At 40.8% G+C, this 12,507-nt stretch overlaps 1 protein-coding gene across 4 annotated transcripts in view; it reads left to right on the top strand.

The window, feature by feature from the left end:
• The first annotated feature begins 2,894 nt into the window (after positions 1-2,894).
• Positions 2,895-12,507, top strand: part of CNOT2 (CCR4-NOT transcription complex subunit 2) — an 85,056-nt gene continuing 75,443 nt past the window's right edge. Inside the window, exon 1 of one of the 4 annotated variants that reach the window (XM_053977973.1) lies at positions 2,895-3,478. The gene's annotated coding sequence lies outside the window, so the exon portion shown is untranslated. Of the gene's footprint in view, positions 3,479-4,075; positions 4,092-12,507 lie in introns of those variants that run through there. The other 3 variants (XM_053977972.1, XM_053977968.1, XM_053977969.1) reach the window with 3 other exon arrangements.

The following is a 12,507-nucleotide window of genomic DNA, read 5'->3' as shown; positions in this document are numbered from 1 at the left end:
GCAAAGATTAATGCAGTGCAGTGTTGTAACCCTACAACCTTCCAAAGAAAGCAATGGAGGGACTTTTGAACATCATTAAGTAGGAAAAACATTAGGGAGAAGCTGCAGAAAACAGAAACCTCTGCCTTCTGCCAAAGAAGTATTTCACTGTTTTAGCTGATCAAATGCACTTTGCAATTCAAGCTGTTTCTTCCAAGGGACTTAATCCATAATCTAGGAAAGAAAAATACAGCCTTGTTTCACCACTGCTGAAAAGCTGCCAACTCTTGCTCTAGGTCCTGAAGACTATGGTGACAATACGTAGGTGGGAGTAAGAAAGACCCCTGCTGCATTCCAATTAACATTTTTCTTCTATTTAAAAATTGTTTATAGTGTTGCTAATTCACCATGTTCTGCCTCCACTCATAAATGAGGATGGTGATCTTGCTATGATTAATTTAATTTCATGTTTTGGTGAAGTGGAACAGCCTAACCCTGCCCTACACATACTCTGGGCAATTTCTCCCACTTCTGTGACTGCATTGCCCACATCTGTTGGTGATACTTTGAGTCATTAAGCACTGACAAACTCTCTGGAGCTAAGCCTTCAGAGAATTCCCAATGAACACTGAGATCCATAAAGCATTTGGGGATTCAAAGCACACCTGACTCTCTTGATGACCTCTTCCCAAACTTTCCAGCGAAGTGCTGTTGGTTTTCAGCCTTCTGTAGGTACAAGCAGAAGCATTAGCCAGCGAAATCCAAATGGCTGGTAGGCAAGTGTCATGAGTGCTTCAGAACATGTACATTCAGGGCCCAGCTCTCAGGAACATTAGGCAGAAGGCTGTGTCAATGGCACCACATGGATTGTTGACTGCAGGGGCGTGCACACATGATCACATGCTTTCCAGTTCCTTCACCTGTGCTACTATAGACAAAAGTTTTCAGATTGACTCCTACAGGCATTCTTACACTGATTGAAGATAGATGTGTATCAGCCTAGCCTGTGAAATAAGTCAATAGTAAGAGACCATTGATTAAATGAGAATAAAAATAACATATGCATATCAGTTTGTAGACAAAGACCTAAAGAAGGAGGTAAAACTGTACCATACATGGTTCAAAATGGATTAGGACTGTCCACACAAATTAGCAGTCCTTGTGTTAATTGAGCTCAGGGCACTTCTTTAATTAAGCAGATGCAAGTATGGGAAACAGGCCTCACCTTTGTAGCAAAATGTATTGAGTCAAGACTAAAAGCAGCAAATGTATGAGCACATACTTGACAATACACCTTCTTTATTGGTGGCCTTGGATGTTATTTTAACACATTAAAACACTAAATGCTTTCACTTTCTTTTAGAAAACAAAAGAGGAAGTAAAATACACAGCTACTACAGCTTGAGTAACGAACTTCCTCAACTAAACACAGAGTTAAGCAGAAGGACAGGTTAGACTTTTTCAATTAACAGAATTTAAATCACAATTTACACACATTGTGAGTGCTGGTTATGTTGACTACACTAAGCTAACCAGTCTAACACAAGATAACACTTTTTTCCCCATTACTAGCTCTGTTGAGCTATTCAAGGTTCTTGTCCTATAAATGCTAATTGATTTGCATGTAAACTGTGATTTTGTAATGAACAGAGAGATCAGTCCATGTACATGCAATGACAATACCAGGTTCTTAGTTGACTTACATCATATTGTTGGGTATTGTCTTAAATGACTTCTCTTTGGGAAAATGGAACGAAAATTAGCTTTTAAAAAAGAAACTCAGACCTCTGAAGTGTGAAATGAAATACAATGAAGCAAAATGTTTATAAACAGATATAAAATAATCAGACTATCTAAACACTTATTTAATAACACTGAAGGTTAATAACATTGATTGTATTTTTCAGTCTAAAAGTACTGCTTTTATATTTGATTTGTGGTAAGAGGAAATGTTTGATTTTTCAGACTGAACAACAAAAGTGGTCCAGAAGTTCATACTATAAACAGCATGTCACTTTTGGTACTTTCTAATGGTTTGATTCTAGCAAATGCATGAATTTGTCACAAAGGAAAGGTTTACTATTAGAATAATAAAATGCAGTGCTTTCCTGGATGGTGTATATACACATTCATTCCAATGACATGGCAGCCATGCTCATCACACAACTAAAGATGGTGGCATTAAGAAACTGGTCTCCTGGCTTAAAAGGAAGACTGTTTTTTTATCTTCAAAACATATTTATGTTGACAGACATGTTACTGTAGTACCTTTTTCTATAAAATATTAGTGTTGTGTAACCTAATGAATTCTTCAGTAATTCTAAATTCAATCTGGAGGTTCAAAATCAAACCTGAGAAAAAGCACACGTGTGAAACTATTGAAAGAAACCTGCTATTTCTGCTCATCTCTTTGCTTGAAATTTTAAACTTTATGATGATTTTACAACCAAACTAAGGTGTCAGTGCCATTGTTTTTTTTTGATGGAGCAGAGCACCTACTTCACAAATTATGTTGGCCATCATCCTGTAAACACTTGTGCACAGGCTTAGCTTTTATACCATTGACAGTCTCATTGAATTCAAGGGGATTATTTGCATGAGTGTTTTGTGCCATCAGTGCTTGCTGTATTCAAGCCACTGCTATAACACACGTTTTGAGGGTCGACAAATTAAAAGTCCACTTAGGTCATCTTGTAAATGCTTTTCTACTTTATTAACACACAAAGTGGATAGTTAGACCTGTCTCTCTACTGCTATCACAATGCAGAGAAAATAGGAACTTTGACACAATTTACCCCATCGTCGGGTCGTTCCTGACCTAAAACCTCCACAGGATAATGCACAGCCTGCGGAGAGGCCAGGCCGTTCCTCCTGCACTCTGCAACCCAAAGGGAGTTGACAGAGCAGGGCCACGGGAGATGGGACACCCTCTCTGGAAGCTGGGGCGCTTCCCACGGGATCGCGTCCACCCGGGGTAGGTCTCCAGAGGCCCCCGGCAGCCCCGGGGCTGCAGGGGCGAATCGGAGAGCCCCGCTGCGCCCTGACCCTGCTCACCCCCACGCCCGGATCTGGGCCGGCGCTCCAGGCCTGCGCGCCGCCCTCTCCCCTCAGAGAACGGGATCTGAGGCGGGCGCGTCCCCGGCCGGCAGCGTCTCAGTGGGGCCGGCGGAGAGCGGCAGCATCCGGCAGCCCCGCGGCCTGCGGGCCCTGCCCTCAGCACTGGGCCGCGTCTCCCGTGGGAGGCGGAGGGAGCGCAGCCGAGGGAGCCTCGCTGCTCCTTCCTCCTCCCCTTCCTCCCCGTCCCCCTCAGCCCCTCCGCAGGGCCGAGCCGTTGCGGGCGGTGCAGCGGCGCTGCCCCCGCCCCTCGGCGCTGGCGGCCGGGACGAACGGCGGCGGGGTCACGGCGGCGGCCGGGTCAGAGGGTAAAGGTTGCTCCCCCAGCATCCTCCGTGCTGGATACTCAGCCATCTTGGATTCGCGGGACAAGAAAATTCATGCGGTGAGTCCGGCCCCGGCCGCCCCTCCCCGGCCCCGCCGCCGACCCGGGCCTCGCTGCCGTCCCGGCCGCGGCCCGATGTGGGAGGCCCGGGCGGCGGCGCGGCCCTCGGCGAGGCTCGGTGGACCTGGGGCCGCCCCGCCGTGTTTCCGTTTGCTTTTGTCTCCGAGGGGGAGCGGGGGGGACGCGCGGCGTCCCAGCCGGGGGCGCAGCCGCAGGCCCGGCCCGACCTGCCGCCCCCCGCCCTCCTCCGCGCCCGCGGACGGCGGGGCCCCCGGGCGCCGCTCCGGGGACGGGCGAGGCCGCGGCCCGGCGGTGTTTGGGCCCCGCATCCCTGCGGCCGCCGTTGGCAGCTCGCCCTGCGGCCCACTCGGCCCGCCCGGCCCGCCCGAACGGCTTCTTCCCGCCGCCGCCCCGCCGGCTGGTCCCAGGCTTCCTCCGTCCCTCCGAGCCCGGCCCCGCCGGGCTGCAGGGCTGCCCGGCCCCCGCCCGCCGCCTTCCCCGGGCCCGGCGCCGGGGCAGCGGAACCTGCCGCCCACGGCCGGGGCTGCGCCGGCCCCGCGCTCCGCCGAGCGGCCGTGCGGCCTGCGCCGCGGGCCCCGGGCGGAGAAAGGGGGTGAGACGGGGGTGCTTCTGGTGGCTTTCGATTGAAATTTTGTTTTTCTTTTTTTTTTTTCCTTTTTTTTTTTTTTTTTTTTTTTTTTTTTTTTTTTTTTTTTTGTTTGCGCCTGTTTCACTCTCCTCCTGGCGGTGGTAAAGGCGGTGTGTAAACAGGTTCTGGCTTTCCCTCGGACGTGTTTGTAAAACAAACTTGAAAGGGACAGAGCGCGGGCGCCGGAGGAAGGAACCAGCCTTCCCCTGCCCGCCTGGGCGGCGATGACAAGTTCTGGCGTGAACCTGACCCGTGCTGGGAGAGGAGGTGGCACAGGGTGACAGGTTAAGGATAAGAGGGGGACAGTAGGGCGGTGGGGAAAGATGCAAGTGTCAGTGTTAGCAGTCTAGTTAGTGTATGTATGCTTCTGGTGAAAACAAGGTACCAACTAATGGATATTCTCGAGTTTAGGGTGGGTTTTTCTTGATGAAGTTACAAGTAACTTTGTTTTGGAGGTTCTGTAATGTGGGAAAATGAAAATATGTTTGTGTAAGGTGCTATTTGCTTCTGCTGCTTAGTCAAATCTAACATAAGCGTGTTTAATTTCTTCCGTCTCTTTTATCAAGGAAAAAGTTGTTTCCAACTTTGCACTGTTTTATCCCCAGGGGAGGATAAAAACTTTCTGTGTATCTTTCGTAAACGTATATGTGTTTGTGTGACTTGAGTGTGTGAAGGAGACACTCCTGTGTGCCTGCACGGCAGCAACATCTATCGCTGGTGACTGGCTGCTAGTCTTAACTCTTCATCTGGGGAAAGATAAGATGATCACACCTGCTGTCATACCTGTTATTGGAAAACTTCATGTTTTGGGAAACTTGGATTTGTTTCAGGCTTGTGAAGACCTGCAAAAGCAATATAATTGTAGAAATTTATATTGCAGAGGTGTCTTCCTTTGGATCTGGAAGAATTGTTTTGTATGTGTTGATATACTTTAAGTTCTCTTATACTGACACATTAATAGAACATGGCTCACAGGATCAAGTTATGTGAACTTGAACATGATCTATCTGTCCCATGCCTTTTTTTCCACTTCTTTTTTGTCCCCCAATTCCACTGTTCTTTATGTTGAGTATTCAGCTGGTATGCTAAACTTCAAGGTGGTGACTGCTTCTGATTTTAGAAAGGGATTTGAATACTCACTTTTCAAGAGCTGACTGACTTGACTTGCAAGTGTATTTCCGTTTCATTTTCAGCAAGCTGTTGATAAAGCTAAGAGTGTAGCAGTAGATAAACCTTGTCTACACATCTCTTCTAGAAACTTAATATTGCTGTCAAAGTAGTCATTGTTATTGCAATCTATTTGTGTGTCAATTCTGTCAAGAAACGAAAGAAAAGTCCTTGGCTAAAAACTGAAAATAAAGAAACCCCAGAAATTTATATTAAAAAACAGATATGAATTCTCTTGAACAGAATCTAGTTTTAGGTAATTGTCATTTAGTGGAAAAAATAGGACAGTTAGTGTGTCCTGAAGTTTGATGCTAAAAAATTGTCCCATAAGTGGCTGTTTCCACCTGAAAATCTTGGTCTTTACCTTAGTACTTCATATGAAAATTCTATGTGCCTGCAGTGGACCTTTAGATCTCAGAAAGTATTTCTGTTTAATTTTTTATCTTTCTAAATGCATTTCTGTCTGGATAGAGATTAGCTTTGAAATCAAGAACATTATTGCTTTTTTAGCCTCTCTTCTAGCTTTCTTAAAAATTACCCTAATATTCAAGTTGGTGCAAGGTCTGTTGTGTAGTAATTGCTAAGTAGTAACCTCATTATGGTTTTAAAGGGGCCTTGTATCATAACTTTGTTTATTCAAAAATATCTTCTACCTCCATCTTTTTATTGAACTCAAGAATAGAACTTTAAAATGCACCATATTTGCATTAAAACAGGTTTCTATCACCTGGCTTTCTGACTTTATCTGGAAACTAAAAAGAAATATTGAATAGCTTTTTTTCCTATGAGGCAGTATAGAAAGTACACCAAGTACAGGATTTTATTCTAAAGGAAGTAGACCCCTGTATCTAACTTTTAAAATTGTCTTCCCTTAAAACTGTAATTTGCTTGAATAAAAGGCACCTTAAAAATGTGTTATTAAAAAGAAAAAAAAATTCTTAAATACTTGGCAGAGTATTTGCCACATTTGTTGTGTGTGTTTATAAATGTTAGCTTAAATAGAAAGCCCTTTACCAGTTTCTATGGAAGTACAGTACCTTAGGAAGTCAAATCAGTATTTTTATGACAGATTTAAGTGATTGCTCTATACATGATACGTTTTCTCATTTTAAATTGCTATAAATACAGTGTGTATGTAAATTTCAAGGACTGATAAAAGCATAGAAGTTGAAGTTAGGGTAACTTTGCTTTATCTGAGCTTTTGAGACATAAGTAAAAAAATGGATGTGAGCATTCTGCTATACAGCAGAAATCTGCCAATATATTCACTTCAAATGTATGACTTAGTTGCACTGCACTGAACAATATAACTTGTTTCAGTTGTCTTTCCTGAGTAGAATTGGCCCTTTTTTTTTTCCCTTTTTTTTTCCTCTCCATATATGCTTTAGCACATAGGTGCTGTGTTTGTGTGTGTCTCATTGGTCTCCTGACCCAAGTTCGTGGAAAAGAGCACCTGAACATATGAACACTTAAAAGTTTGTCTGTAGTCTCCTTGCCTTAAAAGCACCTGCTTACATGCTGAGGGTTAACTTTGTGCATGAGTTTCCAGGATGGATGGTGTATTTTGACAGCTAACTATGCTTTTATTGAGCATTATAATAGCGTAGGAAGAATTGTGTCAAATGAAAATACTGCACAGTAGGACTTTTTAAATTGTCCTTGTGGAATTATTTTGGTTTTGGAACAGGTGTGTATATACCAAGCATGGTCTGTGCTAGTCAACAAGAGATTCTTGCATAGGATTGAAAATATTTTTGTGTTAGTATATGCAAAAATGAAAAAAAAAAAATTAACCAAAAACCCAGCCATAAAATGTCCATATTGCTTATAATATATATTTTGTCTTTCATTTTTAATACTCTGATAAAATAGGATATTTTTGTTTTGGTGGTGTGCACTAGCTCATCTTCTGGTCTGGTTGTGTATTAGGCTCCAAGTCAAGGTGTAAATGGTTCTTGTCCAAAGGGGTTATTGAGAACCCTTAATTTGTCTTGTTGTAGCATTGGTTATCAGTAGCATTATAGAAAACTGTGCTTTATTATTTCCCCGGACTTGGTTACTCTGCCCTGTGATTGCTTTTTGCAGTGCTAATACGTATAATTTCACAACTCTACATTTCCTAGGAGGGTTCCTTTCAAATTATGCTGGTAGGTTAAAATTTTATTACAATGAAGACTTTTTTCAGACACATAGTTCTTTTGTTAAATTGCAATGCAAGAGTTGTTAATCAGAAATTCAGTAGTAAGTAAACCATTGTTTCTTCCTGTTTCACTTTTGATTTGGGATGATTTATGGGGGGATATTTTTAAGTACTATTTTTTACCCCATGTCACTTGGGATTTTTTTCCTGGTTTTCTTCATTTATTTAACTTAAGAAGCATTTTTAAAATCATACTTTGATTTTTTTTATGCACTTGAGATCAATCAGTGATGCTTGAATATAGTTTGCTGTGGTCAAGCTATTAATCAAATGATATAAAATGCTCTTGTATTTGTGGTACATAAAATGGAAACTCTTACTTTGCATTGCTGTTGCTGAGCAGACAGTAATCCAATGGGCTGAGTTGGATCATGCTTTCTGTGTGCGTTACCTACTGAAGTGATGGGTTACTCTGGGTAAGTAATTTACCAATTCATAGCCAAGTTCTAGTCTGTAATAAGAGGATAATGGTTCCCTATGTTTCACTTGCCTGGTTCAGGATTTCTGTGGAACCACATACTAGTAGCAGCTAATCTGTATTGGTTAGCAAAAACAATGTTAACCCTCCCCAGAATGGCCCTATACCATGTTGGCAGTTGTCTGGTTTGTCCTTACATGTTTCAGAATGGCGTGTCCACAATATTTTCATTACAATCTAAATATGTGTGCATTTGGAAACAATAGCAGGGAGTTTTAATTCACCAAAAAGAGGCAGTTGGACTGATTATAGCCAACTCCTTTTAATTTTAAAATGTTAACATTTAGATTTGTAGGCAATGTCTTGGCAAACAAGTTTTCCTAAAGCTGTCTTTGTAACACAGACAATGAGAATGTAATATCATATATTATCTTTTCTGTCAAAGGGTTGTAGGAAAATGCCTGTCCTGGTGTAAAATGAGCAACTAATGCTTGTGTCAGTGAACTGTGTACTTGTCTTGCTGTCTATATGACTGTGTGAGTTTTTGCTTTGAGCTTCAATGGAATAGTATTTTTCCCCTTCCAGCTTATGAAAACCTTGGATTGTTTGGGGCAGAATGACTATTCCTTGTAGGCATTTTTTATTCAAATTCTGAAAACTATTCTTGCAAAGGAAATGTTGCCAGAGAATTATAATGATGGAAAAAATGTCTGCCAACCTTCCTCCTGTTGCTCTGCTGTGCAGGGGACTTGTTTGGGTATATGCTTGAAGTCTTTTACCATGCAGTAGTGATGAGGTTTGTGAGAAAGTACTTGTTGCATATAAATATTTATCTTTTGAAAACATTATAAAAGAGGAAAATAGCTGTGAAGCAGGTATTTTATGTAATGACCAAGTAGGCTAAAAAAATGTATAGAAGAATGTAATCTCTTGATTGTTTATTTATACCATGTGTTGTGATGTGGAGAAGTGGAAATCGGAAAGGTTTTCAAATCGAAATCAGCTGTTAGCAACATCAACTTTTGAAAGACTGACTAGGTGATGAGCAATTCTGAATGTTAAAGTACCTTGTGATACTGTGTCCATCTGTAAAACTGCTTGACTCAAAAAATCTTTTTAATGAGATGTGTGATTATTTATTGCAGTGTTGGTACTGGTCTTGATACTTTGCTGTATGGTGTTCTCCTAACATGTCAAAAGCACTTTTGTAAAGTAGAAAGGTACCTTATGTTGAAATCTTAATTTGTTGGCTTGTTTTCTGGATGTGGATGCACATTTCCAGTAAGATGAAATTGATCAAGATCAGCATTACACATGAGAGTAAGTCAGTATCACTTTTTATTTCATGGTGGAAGTCAAAGTAAATTCAGGAATTCAGGTTCCTATGGTACTGTGGTATGGAGTTATTTTTTTGCTTGTTTGGGGTTTTTTGGGTTTTCTTTTGTGTATGGTTTGTTTTTGGAAATTTCAGGATGATATGTTTTGGACAGTAAATACATGTTTTGTTTCCCCCACTTTCCTGGAAGTTTAATTAGGTAGGAACATAAATGTTGTGAGACATCTGTAATGGAACAGGGACTGTCAAAATTTCTTGCAAGGATAAAATTTAGTTTTCAGAAGCTTGGTGCTCTTTTGAGTTTAGCTTACGTCAGTGTATGCTGTGAATACCAGCAGTATATGGTTGATGGCACGTAGTATTTTCAATGGGATCAGTATTTTAATTAGGAATTGCAAACTCTTAATATTAGCTGTGATCCTAATCTTTTATTGTCTTTGAAAGACATGTAACTAATTTAATTTTTTTTTTTTTAAGCAGCTGGCAGTTCTTTTGCAGTCCACAGGGTATATTCAATTTTACACTAGTCTGAATTACGTTTTATAGCAAGAGTCCAACAAGTCTTGAAAACTGAGATGGCCAAGTGTAGGTCTGGTTGGTAACCAGGAGTGGCTCACTAAGAGCAGACATTTTTAACTTCCCCTTAACAATGTATTCCAGTGTCCAGCTGCTGGTCTTTTCTATACTATTGAATACCTGCATCTGCTGAGTCCCGTTATTAAAGCAAAACCATTTTGAGCAGTGTATTTTAAAACTTAATAGACTAAAGGTACTTCACAGGCCCTGATGTTAATGTACTTAGGAGAGAGCCTGGAGAGGAGTAACAGAGGCTGCAAATGAGTAAACTGTTGGTGGTAGTAAATGAATAAACTGTTGGTAGTAGAATGTGCTTCATGGATTAATTTATGTTTGGAACTGCACGAAAAATAAAAATTTAAAATAACTCATATATATAGGTAACCCAACTTTGGTTTAACTCAAAAATTAAGCAGTTAACTGAATGTATATAAATATGCTTATATATGGAAACTGAAATCAGTTAAGATTCGAATTATGGTCCTACAGACCTCATAGAATTGTGTCTAGGTGAAGGAAGGAATTTCAAATTAGTGCACCTTCTTGTAAAAGAAATAGTCAGTCTACAGGTATGTATTTGCTAGGATGGCAGCTGGTTAAGCATCCTGTAAACACATGCAGACTTTCAGAGCATCTGCACCACAACTCTTTTCCCTGAATTGGGGGAAAAGCCACAAAGAGAGCTGGAAAAGAAGGAAGTTGAGGGTTATCATGGTTTAAGTACTAAGAAACAGAAAAAATCTTTAAGAAACTAAATTTTATTAATTCTGCTGCTCAAGCAAAGGTCTTTATGATTAGTAGGTGTTTTGGTTTGTTTTTTCTTTATCTACTGAATGTAAGTTAAATTTTATAGTCTCAGATGGTTCAGTATTTTTGGGACTGTCAGGACTGAGCTTCAGTTTGAATCGAATCTAATATTTTGCTCCAGCTGAGCAATTGTTTTTTGTGCATATTGATGTAACTGTCCATGGCTCTGCAACAGATTCCAGTGAAGTACTTAATTTTGTAATGTGCTTCTAAAAATAAGTGCATAGTCTTATGTAACATCTTGTATTGTTAGCACCTAGAGGCTTCATCCCCACTGGTATGAAGTGGAACGCATCCTACATGATTTTTGATTGTGGGTATTTACATCTGAAATACTTTCGCAGTCAGTGTCTACGGGCAAAGAGAAGCTTTGTTTCAGGAATGAGTAGTAGTTTTAAGAATATTACATATCTTGTTTGCATGGTGAAGTATGTTACTCCTCTACATATCTGAGCAAAACAACAGCTGGAAAGGTAGTTATAGTTCAGAAGACATTTGTTTCCATAAAGAAGATCTGTGGATTCCTGCTAACAGGTTTGTTCACTTTCTCAGAGCTCTCACTTAATTTGGCTCTGCACTGCAACTGTGAGAGTTCTGAAAGTCTGTGGATGCTGCAGACATGAAAATGAGATGTTAATAATATTAATGCAGCCTTGAGGGCAAACTCGAAATTCTCTTGAAAAGAAGGGTGACATTTATGATCAAATTACACTTTTCTGTTAGTTTTTGTACACTTGCTGTAGTCTTAGCAATGTTTTGATCTCTTTCATGTGGCTTTTCTCATGCTTTATGAATTCAGGCTGCAGATAACATATTAAATTAGATGATAAAATGCATCATGTCTTGCTGATAGGATGACACCTGTACAGAACAAACTTGTCAAATGTAAATAAGGGACAGAAATCAAATTTATCAAGAGTTACAGCTTTATCTGAGTAACTTGGTTCTCATTTTTCACCACTTCTTGAAGTAGTTGCTATGCTTTTATGTTAGGGGCACAGCTGAAATTTCAGAGTAGAGGATTGAAAGTTCATCTCAAAGTCTGAGGACGAAACAGAGACAATCATTCTTTATTCTATTAGTGTCCCTCTAAAAGTTAATTTTCTATAATGCTGTTTACTGACACCCCACATGCTTCACTTTACAAAGTCCTCCTCTTTCCCTGAGAGATCTGGTACTTCAGTGAAGAATGAATTTAAAGGGATCTGAAGAAATAGATACTTGTAAAACTAAACAAACAGGTAATCTCTTGATTAGGTTGCATCTTTAACAATAAATGAGATGTTTGTAGATGCTTTTAATGATTGTCTTATTGGAACAATTCAAATTACTCTAGATTTCCTAGCAATATCTAGGCCAGGTATCCATAACTTTGGGGCAGGGGGGAAGCACTGTCAGCCTCAGACTTTCTTTTGTCAACTATGGAGGTAATCTGGAAAGACTGAAAATGTAAAGCTTGGTATTTATGACACCAGACACCCAAGCTTCAGTTTTAGGGTTATCCTTGGCAAAGTATGGGTTACCTTTGTCCTCCTCAGGCCAAACAGCACGTATACATATTCAGGTAATTAGATGTGTGCCATATCTATGTGTATAGGTTTTGTTCTTTGTATAGAAAGGCTGAGACTGTGCCTGGGCGCTGGTGGAGCAGGCATGCACCGCTGATAGGCAAGGAGAAGGTGGACAAGGGAGGGAAGTGTCGCAGAGAGAAAGAGCCTCTGGTGTGCAGACCATGCCATGTTGTTCTGATCCTGGTCTGTCAGCCCAGACCTAGCCGGTCACTTAAAACTGTGCTTGTAGAGAAGAAAGCATATATAAAGAACATATTGTTATAGCAAATATGTTCTTCTGTTCTGTCTGGTATTATTTCCTCTTT

Source organism: Vidua macroura, chromosome 5 (genome assembly GCF_024509145.1).
Source record: "Vidua macroura isolate BioBank_ID:100142 chromosome 5, ASM2450914v1, whole genome shotgun sequence".
Lineage (NCBI taxonomy): Eukaryota > Metazoa > Chordata > Aves > Passeriformes > Viduidae > Vidua > Vidua macroura.
This window is presented reverse-complemented; position numbering and strand designations above follow the sequence as displayed.